Source organism: Papio anubis, chromosome 12 (genome assembly GCF_008728515.1).
Source record: "Papio anubis isolate 15944 chromosome 12, Panubis1.0, whole genome shotgun sequence".
NCBI lineage: Eukaryota > Metazoa > Chordata > Mammalia > Primates > Cercopithecidae > Papio > Papio anubis.
Window position 1 is genome coordinate 9,665,139 of NC_044987.1, and position 19,191 is coordinate 9,684,329.

Sequence of the window (19,191 nt, forward strand, 5' to 3'; positions counted from 1 at the left end):
GTGGGGAAGGTCCTGGAGCCAGGCGAGGAAAGAAAACACACCGAAGAATGTGACTTTGCTGCTGAGAAGCCTCTGTCTCCCATTTTCTTTACTCAGAGCGCAGCCTGTGCTTGATCGAGTCCATCCTCTCACCCTAGTGAGAACTGTGTGTGATACATTCTACTTTACAGATGAAGAAACCAAGGCCCAGAAGCTAGATGACTCCTGGAGTCATGCAGCCCAGGCAATAACAGAGTGAAAAGAGATCAGGCCACTAAATTTCAGCCTAAACACTAGCTCAGCATGCTGACCTGCCAACCTTGATTATCTGCCCACCACTTCCCTCCCTCCTTCCTCCTTTTCCCATCAGGTATTAGATTTAATTAAATTAGCAGATCCCCATCACAACAATCCTGGCCATGCTGCCTGGATAGAACCCAGCCCGTGGAGCTCCTCCCTCTAAATTCTGCTTCTCAATATAATTCAATCTTCAATAAGTCACAGATCTCACGTGAAGTGTTTTATACAAAGCATGGTGTGTTGGCTAGACTCAGGCTAACGTGGTTCATGATGATTTCATTTTCCATTAGAACTTCCTCAGTTTTTCCTCTGCAGCATCATTTTCACCCTCTCCATACTCGGATCTGCGTTTTGTTTGATCCAGACACTTGGCTTCACATGCCGTCACCTCCAGCAATTGCATCACACGTTTATATATATCTTACAGCATCGCAGTCCTTGTGCCACACAGCGTAGGAAAAAGGAAAACTCATAACAGCCTTTCTCACCCTCCTCGAACTAATTTAGAAAATGTGCTCCAGATTAAATAAATCGGGAACAAAAGTCTGAGATTAGAGATAGAATTTCAGAAAGTAGGGAGGGGGGAACTAAATAAATAGCAAGGAAGTCTTGCAACATGTTGGAAGCCTATAAATTTTATTGGTTGTTTCTTTAATAAAAACAGATTCAAATGCTAACAACGCAGTATTATTAAGACTCTAACATTTAGACATCTAATTTTGTCCTGCTCCGCTGCTGTTTACGTTGCACGTTGGATTCGCGGAAGGTAAGGAAGTCAGGTCGATCGGTCTGGTTTGGTTCCTAAACCAGGCTAATAGAGACCCCTTTAAAATCCAGCCGTTTTGCTTTCTAGGCATGCCTTGGTCTCTAATGAGTTACAGCCCAGGTTGAAGATGGACATGGCAGAAAGAAATTTAACACACACTCTGGTGCACCCATAAACTTCAAGGCCAAGGGAGAGGAGGTATGTTTCCAGTTAAGCTAGAACTCCATGAATTCAGGATTCTCCACTCACAAGACAGTAATTCTCCTTATTTCATCACTAACTTACTTCAAATGTGTTTATACAATTTATTGCTACTGAACTTCCAGGCAACTGGTGTAGAGTTAATGAAACCCAGCTTGGAGAAGCTTTGAGCTTTGAACAACTAACCACAGTTTAAATGGTTATGACATGCGGTCAAAGCCACAGCCTGAGCCCACTGCAGTTTCTGTGTTAGGACCTAGTCAAAAACCTTGTCATCTCACCTTTTGTGCCAAACAGATTGAAAAAGCAAAAAGCACTGAAAACCAGCCTACCTTGTTCCTTCTCAAGGTTCCCAGCCATTTAAACACGTTTATCTTACTAAACGCGAGGCGAGCCCCGCCTCCAGCCCCGAGTAAATATTTTAGTTGCAGTTGGAATTGGCAGCTGGGCTGAAATCCTGAAATCCAGTTTGGGTTTAATTGAACAGGGTCAGGCCTACCTAAAGCAATGCTGGGAGAGGCTGCTGAGGAGGCACCAAGTAACATTTAAAGGCAGACTCAGTGACAGCCCAAAGGCAACACAAAAATGAACAGATGAAACCGGACTGGAAAAGAAGCAAACTCGTCTTACAGAATCACTTGGACATTAACTTTTATTAATTCCATTGTCACATGGCAACCTCCCCCAAGCTGTGTCCATGTGGGAACTCCAGCAAGCTCCCTCTTTTTAAACAGACCCATTTTGGAAGAGTAAAGGGGAGGTACTGGATTTGCCACTGCCGCACAATAAAAGCCCCTTTTGAAAGCAGCACTTTCATTAACTTAAAGCAATCTATAGACTTTAAAGCAGAGAGCAGTAAACTCCCAGAGAGGATCATAAAACAGCCAGTATCAAGTTGGGTATACTTCAGTGCAATTCGCACGAGGCATTTTACTGTGAGCGGTGGTCGGGCCCATCTCCCTCCAGTAACCCCCTGCCCCTCATTCTGAGCAGCCTCTCTTTCTCTTGGCTTTCATGCCTTTCCCGCTCACAAAGGGGAGGCGGTGACCAGGGAGTCTCCGTGGGGTCACAGCTCCCTCCCCTCTCGGGCTCTCAGCGGGAGAGAGCTCTCACGAATTCCAAGCCTGCAAAACAACAGCCTTGGAGCTCCGCGGCGGCAATCGCCGCACCCCGGGCCGCCGAGGCCACTCGTGGGTCGTGGGTCGTGCGTCTTCCGTGTCCTGTAAGGGCTGTCTGGCTCTCCCTGCCAAGGGTGCAGGGGGCTGGGAAGGTGGATTTAATATTGAAAGGAGGAAATCTCAAATCTTCCTCCCCTCAATACCCTCCTCCCCCCGCACCCCCCCTCCCCCGACACATACTCTTTCTCTAGATGCCCAGAGAATAACCTACCTCCCTGGTCGGGACCCCTTCCCATCCCACACCCCAGAGCTAGGCCCAAGCTATGGGGATGCAGCCGGAGTGGGAGATTATGAGACCAGAAACGGGACCCTCCCTCCTCGCTTCCACCAAGGTCCTGGGGCCTCAGAAGGCCAGAACGGCAGAGAGAGCAGGAGGGCAGGGGCAGGGGCTTTGGGTAATAGACCGTGTTATGTTTGAACACCATCATTCTCAGATCTGGGGCGGGGAGGATCGTCTAATCTGCCTAAAATGCGAAGCTTTTGGCTTCCACCAGTTATAGAGCATTTGAAACCCGAAAAGCCAATATCCTGAAGTCTCAGGACAGGAGAGATGACAGTAGGGCACCCCAAGCTTCCTTCTTCCCCGGGCGCACCAAAGGCCAGGTTTGTGGGCTTCTCAGCCCGGCGGGGGTAAGCACAGGAAGCGGCTCCAATCAGGGCACTGGAGTTCGAACCAGTCCTACCCTGGGCCACAGCCCAGACTCCCGGCCCACTGCGGCACCTCGCTGCTAGCGCTGCCCCCACCTCCCCGCCTTTATCGCAGGCCGCGGCCCCTGGGGGCCACCGTTCCCGCCCCGCCGCGCTGCCCCCGCAGACCCAAGTGGCTCCTGGAGCACTCCGAGCCGCCTGGGTCGGGTCCTCCGATCCACTTCCGCCCAGAAGGTCTCTTCGATCTGTCCGCTTCCCGGAATCGCTCTCCTAGGACCGGGTCCTGTGTGGCCCAAGTCCTCTCCTCCTAAAGAAACACTTTCGGGGGGAAGCAGCACAAATTCGGGGCTCCCCTGCCACGGCTCAGATCAACTACTTTCGTCGCTTACCTAAACACTTTTTCACACGCAGAGGTCCAGGACCCCCGCGTGCGACCCTCCCCAAATTCCAATAGCCTCGACCCCAAGAAAAAGCTGTGATCCTGTTACTGAATCCTAAAAACGCCACCCGTTTCTCCAGCCCCCAACTCCGACCTCTAGCACTCTGCTCTGGCCGGCGTGTAAACTACTTATCGGCCCTTCAATCCCGATTCCGTAAACAGTCTGGATCCTATAAACCAAACTCTAGCCTGGTCCTAAAACCCAGCCCTAATTCAGGGCCGATCCACAAAGCCTCTACCCCTCAGTTCCCAACCAGAGTCTACCCACCGCGCGGAAACCCCCGGCTCCCCGGTGAAGAGCCCCGGGAAAGGGCGGCCCATTTCGCTCGTTTCTTCCTGGGGATCGGGAGCCAGGAAAGCCCCGTCACCTAACCCGAAAGAAATGCAAACTTTGCGCGGCAGATTCGGGACCCTGCCCCATCCCCCTCAGCTCTCCGCTCCCGAGCGCTTTCCGTCCCCTCTTTTACGAACTCATCCCCTAGTTCTCGAGCCAGAAGGGCTCCCGATTCCCAAGCCTCGCGCGGGCCCCTACGCCCGCCTCACCAAAGATCCCCAACAATCACGGAAAGCCGGTGACCCTACACATTCTCGCTCCTCCCTGGGTGAGGGTCCCTGCGCGTAGTCCCTCAGATCCTGGCTGCCCGGACCCCGCCGGTGTTCCCCTGTCTGCACCGATCCGCCCGCAAAGCCCCATTCGCCCTGCCTCTCCAGGCCCGGCCGGCTGCGGCCGCGGCTCCTCCACTCCTCCGGTCACCCGGCCCCAGCCTGGGACCGCTCCCGCTTCCAGCCGCTGGAAAGCAGCTCTAGGCTGGTGGCGCCGAGTAAGCGCCGGCCCCAAGGACGCCCGAAGCCGGGAGAAAGAGAACCTGGAGCCTGCCCGCGGTTCCCAGCCTTGCCCCGCGGAGCGCCCAGCCGGGACCCTCCGGCACCCGGTCTCCGGCCGGCGTGCCTGTTCCTATTCTGGGGTCCCCTGGCGCTCCCGGCGCACAGCTCCCCGCCCGCCAGCTACGGGGTTGGGCCCGCGGCGATCCGAGTCCGCAGCCAGGCTCCTTGCACCCGCGGACAATGCGCGGCCGGCCACGGGCCCAAGCGCGGCGAGGCGGCGGCGGCAGCGGGTCTGAGCGCTGGCCGGGCAGGGAAGCGGGCGGCCCGCGGGGCTCTCGCAGCCTCCGTGCCTGGCCTCGCCGCCCCTCACGCTGCTCCGCTCCTCGCTCTCCCGGCGCTTCCCCAGCTTCTCTCTGTACGCTCCCGCCGTCCCTCGCTGCTCCCTGCCTCCCTCCTCCCTGCTGCCTCCCTCTCTCTCCTCCCTGCTGCCTCCCTCTCTCCCTCTCTCCTCCTTGCCCTGTCGCAATGAATAATACTCTGGCTTGGGGACTGGAATAAAACACACGCGCTCTGAGGCAGCCGCCCGCAGCAGCAGCCGCCGCCGCGCCGCCGCCGCCGCCTGCAAAAGCGTCTCTGACATGGAAATGAATGACAGCTTACCTGATGCCAATCTTCATCAGACTGACACCGGCGTGACAACACAGCCTATACTTCCCAGCACTGCTCGGGACGTCAGCGGCACAGGGACCCGCCCCCCGAACCCCCCCTCACACACCTCCCCTCTCCCCACTCCCCCTTTCTCCCCACCCCCCATCACCCCCACCCACTCCCGGCCCGGCCGCTGCCAAGTCGGAGGAGCCGCTGGAGTGTCTCCCTCTACTGGAGGCTCTCGGGCGGCGGGCGCGGGCCTGCTCCTGAGGCGGGGAGGCGGGCGGCCTGGAGAAGCGGCTTCACTCGCGAGGAGCCTCGGATGGGGAGCACGGTGGACCCCCAGGAACTCAGGAGCACCCTCCCTCCCCCAAGCCAAGTCCCCCTTAGCGAACAACCGGGGCCGAGTTCCAAGATATCACCGGTGCTGAGGGGACTGAGATGAGGTGAGATTTTCTGTGGACCCCAAGAGAACTCCCCAGAAATGATGAAACTTAAAACGGGCAAGAAATCCTTCCTTCCACCAGCACTCCCCCTCCCCCTTTCCTGCCTGGCTGGCCTCATTTTTATGATTGCATTTGAATAATTCTCATTACCCTGGCCCCAGAAAAGGTGTTCAGATGACACTCTGGTTAGTTATTCCTGGTCTCAAGAGCTTTTTCTGCTGGGGGCTTCCCGGGATGTCTGGTTCAAGGTGGGGCAGAGGGAGAGAGGAAAGAGTGGAGAGGCTTTGTCAGTATAGTACTTCTTTGCAAATGTCAGGCAAGCCTGTTCTAAGCCACTGCTATTTTCATTCTAATAAAAAGTCCTCAAGAAACTCAGTGAGTTCCCAGAGTTCTGGGGGCTGAGGTGCAGTCATATAAAGGGAGAGACCAGCTGGACTGTTTCAGCCTGGGCCTGCTGGGGTGGCTTCATCTACATCAGGGCAGAAATGGGCTCCTGATGTGCTGTCTACAGTGGAAGACAAAAGCAGGCATGTGTAGACCCACAAGTGCCTCCGTTCACTCAACAGAGATCACAGTCCTACTAAGAGCCACACACCAGAGCACGCATGCTTGCTTCCACAACTTAGCACATGGCCCTCCGCATAAAGGGACAAGAGAACCCCTTCTGCCTCTGGAAGGTTGTTTCTTGCTCCCCATAGAGGAGCCCTTTCAGCCAGTCAGGCAGCCATTGATCCTCTGACCCCAGGCCAGGCAGGGGGCCTGGATGAAGCCCAGACAAAGACACCGACATAAGCGGGAAAGCAGAAAGTGAAACCCAGCCACCGGCTTTTCAGTAAAGAAGTCGAAGGCTGACCCTGAGCTCTTCTCAGGCCTCTGGGTCGCTGCTCACCTGCCTCCGTCATGGGCAAGGATGAGAGCTGTTAGCGTTGCCTGGCTCAGGAGAGGCAGCTGAGATCCTGCTTACATCACATCCCAGATACACACACTACTGTTTGTCCAGATCCTCCCAGTACCCCCAAATCCACCCTCCACCGCTGCTTGTGGGAGAAACTCTTCAGTGGTAGCCCCCATTATAGACCAAGTAGAATCCTCTCACCTTCACACAGAACCTCCAAAAACTTCACTAGGTGGATTTATGTCACCCTAGCCTCTGATCTGATCAGAGTCTCTGGCTGCTGACAGCATAATCGCTATTATATATTATACATTGTATAATAATATAATAATAATGAATGCACTTGCCCTTTTTATGTGGTACAGAAGCGGCCAGATTCTCCAACCCAGAGGCTGGAGGTCAGGCTGCCATAAACTCTCAGAGGGAAGCCCTCTTCAGATAAGGGAGGGGGAGGCGAGATCCATTTGTCTCTGCCCAGGACCTCTGGAGGGAGGGGTTTCTCTCTTTCCCATGGCTCCTAGTGAGTTGCTACAGCCTGCCGAGTCAGAGGGGAGAATCAGGCTGAATTCACTCCATCAGAGAGGTGTCAGTGAGCCATAAATAGGACCACAGGCAACAGCCTTGCATCACTGATTTACACCTGTCACACCCTCGTTTTCTGAAATCTAGTTCAATGCCCAACACTTTCCTGATATGGGAGCTCCATTGCCATGAGCTATTAAAATTTTTGGAGTCTTTAAATATTATGATTTTCACTAATACCTTTTTGGTGCTTTAAACTGCACATCGTAGTTTTAAGTAAATATATCTTGCTTTGACTATTTTTGTCATTTGCAAGAGCTTAAAAAATGATTATCCAAAATATAACCATCATTTTTATAATCACGGAAGGCAAATATTTTCCCTGCACCCACCAGAAGCTCTGCTGTGTGCTAGCACTAAGAGTAAACAGCAGAAGCAAAGAGGCTCCGGTTATGGCTCCTGTCCTCAAGAAGCATTCATTTGTTGAAGAAGACAAAGCACCAATATGTAAAACATAGAAGCTAGTAAATAATTAATGAACAAATGAGTTGTCAGTATGTCAAATTCCTTGAGTTCCACATCTCAGTTCTGGCTCTGTCAATGAGTAGAGAAGAGATAGAGTAGAAATTAAGAATTCACTACAGATACTCTACAATTTCTTCCCCATCATCCCTCTGAGGATGAAGAAGAGAATGGAGATGAATGTACATGTTGTATTGTATAAACCGTCAACACACTGACATTATAAACAAATAGAAGTTTCTACAAATCCTAGTTATCACTCCTAAATGTTGGAGTTCCTGTTTGGTTCTGGGCCCTCTTCTCACTCTACCCGCATTTTATCTGTGGTATCAGCAGCCCACACCAGCCCATGCTGTCTCCTCCAAGCTTCCAATGTGGGTGATCAACGGCCCAACTGAATTCTGCCAATGTCACACTATGAATAAAAATGTAAGACCTGGCTGTATTGGTTTGCTCAAGCTGCCATAACAAAATGCCACACACTGGATGGATTCAACAAGAGATGTTGATTTTCTTACAGTTGTGGAGGCTGGAAGGTCAAGATCAAGGTGCCAGCAGAGTTGTTTCTGGAGAGTCCTCTCCTCCTGGCTTGTGGATGGCACCTTCTCACTGTGCCCTCGCATGCCCTCTTCTCTGTGTACACAGGTAGAGAGACAGCTCTACTCATCTTATAAGGACAGTCTCTCCCTCATCTTATAAGGACAGTCCTGTTGGATTGTGGCCTACCCTTATGACCTCGCTTAACCTCCCTAAAGGCCCTGTCTTCATATACAGTCACCCTTGGGGGTTAGGGTGTCAACATATTAATTTGGGTGGCAGGCACAATTTAGTTCATTATACCCCCAACTACCAGTTCCCTTCACTCTCAACTTAATTATTTTTAATGAATATTGATAGATTGTGAGTTCCCTGAAGATGGGGACAATATCTGATTTCATCTTAGGATCCCTAAAACCTGGTCTGGTGCACAATCCAGAAAACATATTAAAGAAATGCTTGTTGGATTGAACGGAATGAAACGTATTTCTCCATCATTGTTCCAGTCCTAGTTGACAGACTTGTCACCAGCCACCTGGAATATTTTGATTATTTTCTAAATGGTCTAAATGCCTCCAGTATCTCCAATCCCTCCTGTACACTTGCACAAGGATGTTCTTCCTAAAACAAAGGTTGGATCACACCTTGGTTTCCCCTGAAAATCATCAGTAGCTTTCCATTGCTTATAGGATTTCACCTGAAAAGTTACTGGGCCTTATAATAAAAAGAAGAACCTTGAATGCCACACTCCTTAGCATGGCCTTCAAGTTCATCCTCCTCATCTGGCCCTCATTCACTTTCAGGCTAATCTCCTGCATTCCTGCTAACATCTCTCCAACTCTACCTTCTAGTGATTTCCAGTGCTTCCTGCTGCATCAGAACGCCCACCCCAACCCCCTGGGGGAACTTCTTTATAATTCAGGGTTCCGGGTTCCACCCCTAGAGAAATCAGTCTGGAGAGAGGTCTTGGAGCCCGTATTTTAAAAGCCACTGCAGTTGTGAGGTCTGGGAACTTCCGTTCTACCCAGCACTCCTGCTCCAGCTCATGGGCCCCGGAACACATTCCGGATTCTGGGCCCTTCCTGTACTTGCTCACGCTCCTCCTTCAGCCCTGGGTTTTCATTCCCCCTTTTCCTATCTTCCGAATCCTATCTGCTTTTAAGCTTTCACAGATATATCACCTCTCTTCAAAGGATCCTTGGATCCCCCAAAAGAGAACACCAGCTCTGGAATCACCAGGCCCTGGCTCAGCTCTCCACCCGGTAATGAAATGGCCAGCTATCTGGGACGTTACCGGCGAGTGCCAAGTCTCAGTTTCTGTGTTTGTTAAATGAGGATGATAATAGAATCCAACTCATGAGACCATGGGGATTAAATAAAATCACAAATGTAACGAGCTTAGCACAGTCCCTGGCACATGGGAGGCTCTTCAATAAATGAATGGCAGCATTAGGTTTAATAGCCCTTTACCCAGGGCTGCCCAGTGCTTTGCATTTGCCTTTGCCTTTGCCTTTATTATAGTGCTGATTTAATTGGCCTGAGGAAGGGAGATATTGTTTACGGAGAAGGCTGCCACAGGCCCTGAGGGCTGCAACATGGATAATGGCAGCAAGGAAATGAGGGCAGGGGGACGCTTCTCTCTACCTAAGGCCTCCTTCCTGACCCTGGATCCAGGTGGGGCTGTGGCAGGGAGCGGGGAAGCCAAGGCCAAGTGAAGAAGGCTCTGCTCCTGATGAAATAATGCAGGAAGGGCACATCCTTTGGAGAAAGGGGTGGGCAGACAGGGGGGACCTGAGAGGTATAAAAACTCAGATGCTAGAAATCCTCCATAAGGGAGTGGGGGTCCAGGATTTTGCTGTGAGCTGGAAGCTGGGATGTTCAGGCCCCTCGCCCATCTCAGAATTTTTATTTATTTATTTATTTATTTATTTATTTATTTCGGCTCCCTCATCCCACTCCCACCCTCTGAAGCAGGGGGAAGCAGCAGCCTGTCCTTTGGGCACACGATAGGCAATTAATTGGGTCATGCCTTTAACCAGCTCCTCTAATATAGGCGCAATATAATCCCCAAAGCTTTTTAAAACCCCATCTTCTTTATGGTGCTGATGCACTTTGGGGAAGTTTCTTCAACCACTGTCTCCTCCCCATCCCTTACTTATCCCAAGCATCTCCCCACCCCACCCCAAGTCCACACGCACACACACACACACACACACAGACACACACACACACAGACACACACAAGACACACAGACACACACACACGTGCGCACACACACACAGACACACACACACACACAGACACACACAGAGATACCAGCTCTCAGGTGGGAGCTGTCCGGGCCTTAGCTCCAGATAAGAGGATCTGTGGGTGGCAGGAAAGGAAGAAGAAGATTTCTGAGTAATTTCAAAGTTCTTTCTAGGTTCTAGCAAGGGGTGGGAAGGATCACAGCCAGCTTGAAAGAACTGAGAAAGAGAGAGATTGGAAGAGAGAATATTTCTACTATATTTAGGAAGACAAGAGAGAATGTTATGACGATTTCCAAAAAGAGTCATTTCTGGGAAATGCCATCCCAAAAGTTTGGCCAAAAACATTTGAGAAAGAAGGATTTAAACCTGTGCTGTCCACTACAGCAGCCACTAGCCACATGCAGGCCCTGAGTGCTTGAAAGGCGGCGAGACCTAACTGTGATGTGCTGTGTGTGTAATAAATTTAGAAAATTTCATCTATAAAAAAGAATGTGAAACATTTCATTAAGAATTATTTTATATGTGTTACATATTAAAATAGTAATATTTTGGATACATGGAGTTAAATAAAAATATAATAGGCCGTTAAAAATATCTTCACCTGTTTCTTTTACTTTTTCAGTGTGGCCACTAGCAAGTTTAAAATTACTATGTGACTTGCATTCCATTTATTGAAGTCTCCCTTCCAGGCTTCGTTTTTGTTCTGGTAGAAGCTATGTTTGGATGCTGAAACCTTTATTATTTATCATGTATCACTCCAGCTCTCCAGCTCCTCCATCTCTTCTGCTTCTGCCGACCCCACAGAGGACCAGCATGAAAGGAGATCATTAGGCTATTCAGGGCCTCCGTCAGACTGCAGAGGTAGCTAAGAACTCCCCACCCCCAACCCCTGCCCAGGGTTACATAGAGTTTTGAAAGTGTTATTCTCACCAAACAAAAACCACCTCTCCCATTTGGACTGAAGGATCCATCCCTGAGCCCCTTGTCTCCTGTCTCCTTTTCAGCACCCTCCTAGCCATCACAACTGTCACTCCTGCTGCCATCATACTCTCCTTCAGCCCCATCTCCATTCTCACCACTCGCATCACCACCGCCTCACACAGAACCATCTGCATCCTTCTGCTCACCCAGTGGACCCTCTCCGCCCTGTCCCCAGGAAGGAACCCTATCAGCATTTGCTGCCTTTGATGCTGCATCCAAACTCTAAGCCTCCTGAGCTGAGGATTTTGCATGGCTGGGCTCCCAACTTCATTCTGGCAGCCGGGCCCCATGGCAGCCAGACTGCAGGGCTCAGAGGAGCAACCAACAACCCTGGGAAGAGGTGAAGGCCACATGTCCTGCAGAAGGTGGTCCTGTCTTATCGCATTAGAAGGGGACAGTGAAGAAGAGTGACTGAATGAGGGAACAAGAAACCCCCAGCTTACCTCGCATAGGGACCACGGTTTACTTAGCAAGGAAGAACAAAACAAAACAACAGCAATAATAATAGCTTATATGTGTTGCTTATTTGCTGGGTGCCAGACTCCATGCTGAGTGCCGAACATGCATTGTTTATCAGGTCTCCACAGCACCCTCTAAGGCTTAGGTAAGTGAAGGGACTTATCGCCAGGCATGAACTCAGACAGGCTGCGATCAGAACCCACACTCCAAACCACCATTCTGAATTGCTCCTTCATAAAGCATAAACTTTCACTCCCTTGCCCCCCTCATCCATTCCTTTATTCACTGATTCACTCATTCAGCATGCATACACTGATAGCCTCTAAGAAACTTACCAGCTCATTGGTTCCCATTCAGCATCTAGGCTGTCCAGGCACATAGAAGGCATTGGGCTATGAAGATGAGTAAATCACAATCCCTGAACTCACAGAAATCTTAAAGGTTTTCGGGGGCCATGAAAGATGTGGAAAAGCCTAATTCTGCCTTCAGATCACATCCATATTTTACAGCAGAGAAACTGAGGCCTAGTAGGAGGGACGTGGAAAGGGTGAAGTTCCAATCTCTCCCAATTTAACAGTCAAGTAAGAATCCACTTGGATTCTCAACACAAATCAGGGTTTGTCTTCCAGCCTCACCCATCTTCAGAGGCTCTGGGTATATATTGTGTCACTGCTTGCCTGTGTGGTCCTTTTGACAGACTTGGTACATCCCTTTCTACCTTTATTCCCATTGGCTACTTTCACAATACTCAGTGGTAATGTCCACACCCAAATCAAAACTCAACCACTCCAGAAACTACTTAATTCAAGACACCTATGTCCTATGTCCCCAGAGCTTATGTGATCACATTCCCACCATAGTAGTATACATTTGTATGTTGCTTTGTACATGTTCTTAAATTTCAAATACGTCTTAAAATTCAAGCAGCTTTTGAACTTCATGAAGGCAAGGACTAAGTGTTTCTTTTATATCCTAACTTCTCCTTCCCAATCTCTCATTCTCTCAGCATCTGGTAACAATCTCAGCCTATTCAAATTAACTAATAAATGCAAATTTCTTGACCTGCTATGCAGACATAATCTGTGTGTGCACGAGTGTGTATGTGTCTGCCTGGGCAGTAAATTGAACACGTATGGATAGCAGGGGTGTTTGTGTATACAAAATGTCAGTGTAAGCATATGTACGTGTGTGTGTGTGGATGAGTTCTACAGCTATTAGAGTTAGGGAAGCTTAGACACACATCAGCACAATCCATCAATTTCCAGACATTATCTCTCATGATAATTTCCTGCCAAATCTTTGAGTTGCAATTAAGAAAGTAGATAATTTGAAACATTTTCCTCTGCATGTTGAGATGGATTATAATCCTAATTTGATAAAGACTCTTAATGACTCATTAGCCACCCTTGGCTTCTCCTCAGGTCAGCCAACTTCCCAGGCGCTGGAGGCAGCTGGCAGCAGAAAGGCGGCAACGCTCAGGTCATTACATGTTATTGCTTCAGCAGCACTAAACGAAAAAGACACAACAAAGACACAACCGCACCACAGCCCTGGAATTCTCTCTTCCTCGGCTCCTGGATTTGGGAATCAATTTTTTTTTTCTTGGCTTTGAACAAAGCCTCTAATTTCCTGACAACCAAAACGCTGTCTCCAGGGTATGTGCACCCTGCCAGAGCGGCAGACAATGCATCGCAGCCTTCCCTCTGCACAGGTCGGGGTACACGGACTCTCTGTTCTCACAGCTCTGGGTCCCATCCCCACCACAATTTTTTTTCGTGGGACAGGCTCCCCAAACCAAAGGGTGGGGACTCCTAGAAAGACTGGCAATTTCAAGTTGCTTACAGACAATCACCACGTAACGACCTCCTTTCTGCCTTGGGTGAGCAAGGTCAGAAAGCACAGAAGATCATGTACAGGGTCCCGGTTCCTTTCCTCCTGGCTGGGTGGCACCTCCTCAGCCCCAGGCTTAGAGCATTGAATTATTCACAGAACCCAAAGTCATGGCTTCCCTTGGGTCACCCACTCAAGAATGTAAATGCCTGACTCTCAGAAAGGTCTTGTTGCTTGGACTCCTGTGAACCTGTGCACAGCTGCAAACACACGCATGGTATGCACTCATCACATACGGACAGGTAGGCATAGACACACAGTCACACTGACACGTGTTCACACAGAAACACAGTCATGAGTTCACATGGAAACACTGACACATGGTCACACAGACGCACAATCACATAGATACACGGTCTCACAGAAATACAGTCACAGTCACACGGACACATGTTCACACAGAAATACAGTCACAAGTTCACATGGAAACACTGACACATGATCACAGAGTCACACAATCACACAGACATCCAGTCACAATGACACATGGTCATTCAGAAACAGACACAGAGTCACACAAACAGTCACACAGAAATAGTCACAGTCACGAGGTCACATGGAGACACTGACACATGGTCACACAGTCATACAGTCACATAGTCACACTGATACACAGTCACACTGACACATGTTCACAATGACACACAGATGCAGTCACACAGACCAACAATCACACAGAAACACAGTCACAAGTTCACATGGAAACACTGACACATGATCACACAGTCACAAAATCACACAGACATCCAGTCACAATGACACATGGTCATTCAGAAACAGACACAGAGTCACACAAACAGTCACACAGAAATAGTCACAGTCACGAGGTCACATGGAGACACTGACACATGGTCACACAGACACACAGTCACACTAGTCACACTGCAGTCACACAATCATACTGACACATGTTCACACAGAAACACAGACACAATCACACAGACACAATCACACAGAAACACAGTCACAAGTTCACATGGAAACACTGACACATGATCACACGGTCACACAATCACATAGACACATAGTCACACTGACACATGGTCACATAGAAACACAGACACATAGTCACACAAACACACAGCCATGCAGAAGCATTACACAATCACAAAGTCGCATGGAGACGCTGATACATGGTCACATGGTCACACAGACACACAGTCACACTGACACACATCCACACAGAACACAGACACAGAATGACACACATTCACACAGAACACAGACACACTCATACAGTCACAAGGTCACATGAAAACACTGACACATTATCACACAGACACACAGTCATAAGTTCACACAGAAACACTGACACACAGTCACAAATCACACAGTCACAAAGTCACATGGAAACACTGACACATTATCATGCAACCACACAGTCACAGGGACACACAAGCACACAGTCACACAGTGCGTAAGGACTTCTCCGAATGACTCTGATCCCAAGGCCAGGTGACAGATTAAGGGGGAAAGGGGATGTAGTCAGTGAGTGAACACCTATCTGTGTGGCATGCCTGCTGACGCTGGGGACTATGCTGCACAGGGAGGGTGGGGAAGCTCGTGTTGACCCAGGCAGTTGTTGCATTCTGAGCTGGAGCAGGCGTGGGGGCAGCATCCTCAGTGGGGATCAGCTTTTGAGCTCTAATTCTCTTCCTGCACCCACCCCCACCCCCGGGTGTATTCTCACCCGTCCCAGGCTCACTCCATCCCGGCTGTCACAGGGCAGGCTTAGGGTGAAATAAAAAGCCTCCACTGTCCCACCCCACCCCCGCCCTGTGCATTCCATCAATGTGACAAATGCTCTCTGGGCAGGACCCCTGAGGCTGTCTTCTCTGCCACCAACCCCTCCTTGCTTCCCAATGAGTCCAGGGAGACATGAGCAGAGGGGTGATGGATAGCCCTGTCTTATTGTTCCAGACTCAGAATCCAACAGGGGCCTGGGAGAGCTGTATAAATCATAGCCTGGGCTGGGCTCTCACCAGCACAGCTCGACAAGAGGAATGGAGGGCGAGGGACCATAAAACTGTCTCTGGGCTAAGTTGTTTCATTTCAAGCCAGGGCCAGGGAGAGAAAATGTTTGGTTCTTGGGAGACAGACTCATTTGAATAGGATGGATAAGCCAGTGGAGGTCTGCATGTCTGGGTGCTCAGAGAGACCGAGAAAGGCTGGTCTCACAGGAGGACAGTGGATGAGTCGAGTCACCCCTCATCTCTGGTACCTTGTTCCCACAATACAAGAGGGGTGGGGCAGTGCTCATGTCCCAAACTGTGAGAATGTTTGGAAAAATTAGCCTCTAGTGAAGAGTGAAGATTCTCATCCCAGCTGGCTGATAAATTATACTTTTCCCTTCTCTGAAGTGGGAACAGCTGGGCAGGCTCTGCCCATCAGACTGCGATCGGGTAAAGCAGGAGCCGTTCCCATTTCATTTGCTCAGACATTTAGTGAGTAGCTACTATGTGCCAGGGGCTGTGCCAGGTGCTAGGGGCACAGGGCTGAAAAGAACAGAATCATGTGGCCCTGCTCCTGAGGCTCTCATGGTCTAGTGCAGCAGACTCATAAATCCATGCTTGTTATTCATGATTGCTTATTTCACGTTTCTTTATCACCTTTAGCACCTATGACAAATTCTTGTATTTATTGGTTTGTTTACTTTTCTCCCCTCTTCAGACTGGGAACTCCTTAAAGGGAGAAAAGAAAGGGAACCAACATTCGAGTGCCAATTAGGTGCTGTCACTGGGCGCTTTGCAGTCACTTCACCACCACAGCGGTTCATGATAGGTTCCACTATTCTTATTTCACAGCTGAGAAGATTGAGACTCAGAGAGGTTAATTCATTTGCTTATGCCAAAGCTAGCATGCGGGGGAGCTGGGACTCAACCTGAACTGGTGTGGTCCCAAAGCTCACGCTTGTTCTCCACACACTGCTCAAGGGGGACCTTCAGCACCTGGAGCAGTGCCTCCCTCAGGGAGCGGCTGATTATACAGTCAGGAAGGAGTACAGGAGAGTGTGGGGTTAATGCTGAGAGGGAAGGGGGTTAGGGAAGACTGCACAGGAAGGGATTATGGAACAGTTTTGAGGAACAAATGGAATTTGCCAAGATGACAAGGAATGGAACGTCCAGTCTACAGCCATCCCACTCTGAATGCACCCGATCTCGTCTGGAACGTCTGTCTAGGTGGAAATGCATGGAGGCATGAAACAGTGTTGTGTGTTCTGGCCACCTACTCAAAAGCTCCCTGCTTCCTCCATGACTTCCCCTACTCCTCCCATTCCTGTCTTAATAAAAAGGAGCTCAAGAATTGGATAAGAACCACATGGGGCCAGGAGCAGTGGCTTATGCCTGTAATCTCAGCACTTTAGGAATGATTGAGGCCAGGAGTTCAAGACCAGCCTGGGCAACTTAGCAAGGCCCCATCTCGATCAAAAAAAGAATTTTTTTTTAATTAACCAAACATGGTGGTGTGCATCTGTAGTCCCAGCTACTCAAGAGGCTGAGACAGGAGGATCACTTGAGCTTGTGAGGTTGAGGTTGCAGTGAGCTATGATCATACTACTGTACTCCAGCCTGGGAGACAGGACAAAACCCTGTCTCAAAAAAAAGAAAAAAAGAAAAAAAAGAAAAAAAACCGCCCGGACACATAGATGGCAGAGTGACCCCAATGAGGCCACTATACGATGGAGTAGAGTGTTTTTGTTTTATTGTTATTATCTTTTCTGAAACTAGATTGTAACTTCCATGAAGGTAAGATCCAGTCTGCTGTGCTCACAAGTATGATTTCAACACCACGAGCAGTGTCTAATTTTGGAATCAGTGAACAGAACCAGACCAAGAAAAGGGGTATTCTCTACCTCTCTGCCCTCCCAGGAGGCTGGTGTAATTGGGCCAAACTGGAAGCCCCTCGTGTTTGGGGTCATGGAAACCAAAAGCCAGACAGGCACCAGGTGGGGCCCAAAGGAGGTGAAGCCCCGAGTCCTTGAGCAGCTGGTGCCATCCAGCTCTGCCTCCTCCTGTCTAATTCAGGAGCCAACAACAGGACGTGCACTCAGAGAAAGGGGCCAGGGAGCAGACCTTGGGCCTGTCCCAGGCTTCATCTCATGCAAAAGGTGCAAGAGTCCATATGCGGCAGCAGCCAGAGGAACACCAATACTGAAAAGACAACTCACAGAAGAGGAGCCCACCAGTGGGACTGAGGAACGCCCAGAGTGCTGTAACACGCAGAATGGCGCTGGTCACCCCCCACCTTCTTCTCTGGCATTGTGGCTGTCATCCCAGAGAAGCCTGTGAATCACCAGCCCAACCTCTGGAAACTGCAAAGGTCATCACCAAAGGCAACAGGAACGGGAGAGGAAAGAATAAACATAGAAACAGTGGACGAGAGAGTTCCACCCTTGTTTTTCTGGAAAAAAAGAAAGAAAGAAAGAAGAATGGTAACTGGCTCCACAGAAAGAAGTCACAAGCCCAGAGCCTGTGGTGGGGCTGAGCTACTCTGTAGAACCCTGAGGGGTGGAGGCACCAAGCACAGTGGCCTAGGGTCAGGCTCCTGGCTGGACAGCAGAGGATGGTGGGAAGCCAGTTTTTAAAAGAGGGCTCCATGCACCCCACACAGCCACTCAGCCAGTCTCCTCTGTCTCCAGGAAATGAACTTTTTTCTTTGAAAAAACTGAATAAGAACAATACTGGATTTGGGAACACCAAGTATGGTGGAAAGTGAAAAGAATTAAGGAGAGGTCTGCATGCTCAAGAGGTCAAGTGCCCTTCCATCCTTTCCCCGGCCTCCTAGCACCTCCCCAACACCACCAACCTTAGCCAGTAGATTGGAAGGGTTGTACAGCCCCAGAGGGAACTGCAGTTACTGGTATCGAAGGCATGTCAATAAAAAGGTTGGCTTGTGACCCAATAACGTACAAGAAGCCCACTGGTCAATAAACTGCCCAGTTACATCCCAAGCTCCCAAAAATCAACTTTTAGTGCCTCTTTCTTAAATATGAACAAACAGAGGATCACCAGATATTTAAAGAAATTTGCAAACATGGAAAAGGGAAACTGAAACAAAAAAAAAAAAAAGGAGGACTGGAGCAATAGAGCTCTTGCAAGGAATAAAAGAAACTTTCAAAAGAGCAGTAATGCTTCAAAAACACTCTCAAAAATAAGAAAAATTGTATTCATAAAACAAGAAGAGATTACAATGAAAAGAGAAATTTTTAATTTTAAAAGCCTCTTTGAAATTAAAAATATAACTAAAATTTTTTCAAAAATTGAATGTAAGGTTTAGAAGATAAAGTTGAAGAAATCTTTCAAAGAGTGAAGCAAAACGGTAAAGAGATGGATAATAGGAGAGGGGGAAAAAAGACATTAGTCTCCTAATGAGCCCAGCACGAAGAATAGAAAAGATATATACCAATGCCCACCACATCATTATCATGACATTTTAGAACATGAAACATTTTAAAAGTTCCTAAAACACAGGTAAAAGAAACAAGAATAAAAACATCAAACTTTTAAAAAGAGCAACCTCAGATGTTAAAAGATATCAGAGAAATGCCTTTTACATTCTGAAAGAAACTGTTCTTTAATCTAAAATCCAATACCCAAATAAATTGTCAGTCACATATCACAGTAGTCTAGAGATATTTTCAGATATTCAATGACTCAAGAAAATGACCTCCTAGGCACCCTATCTTAGGAAGTTATTGGAGGATG

General features: G+C 49.1%; 1 protein-coding gene across 3 annotated transcripts in view; it reads right to left on the minus strand.

Moving 5' to 3' along the window:
- The window catches only part of PKNOX2 (PBX/knotted 1 homeobox 2), a 273,857-nt gene extending 263,587 nt beyond the window's left edge, over positions 1-10,270 (minus strand). The window contains exon 1 of one of the 3 annotated variants that reach the window (XM_031652823.1): positions 4,997-5,109. The gene's annotated coding sequence lies outside the window, so the exon portion shown is untranslated. Of the gene's footprint in view, positions 1-4,996; positions 5,110-10,223 lie in introns of those variants that run through there. The other 2 variants (XM_031652824.1, XM_031652825.1) reach the window with 2 other exon arrangements.
- Between the last annotated feature and the right edge of the window lie 8,921 nt (positions 10,271-19,191).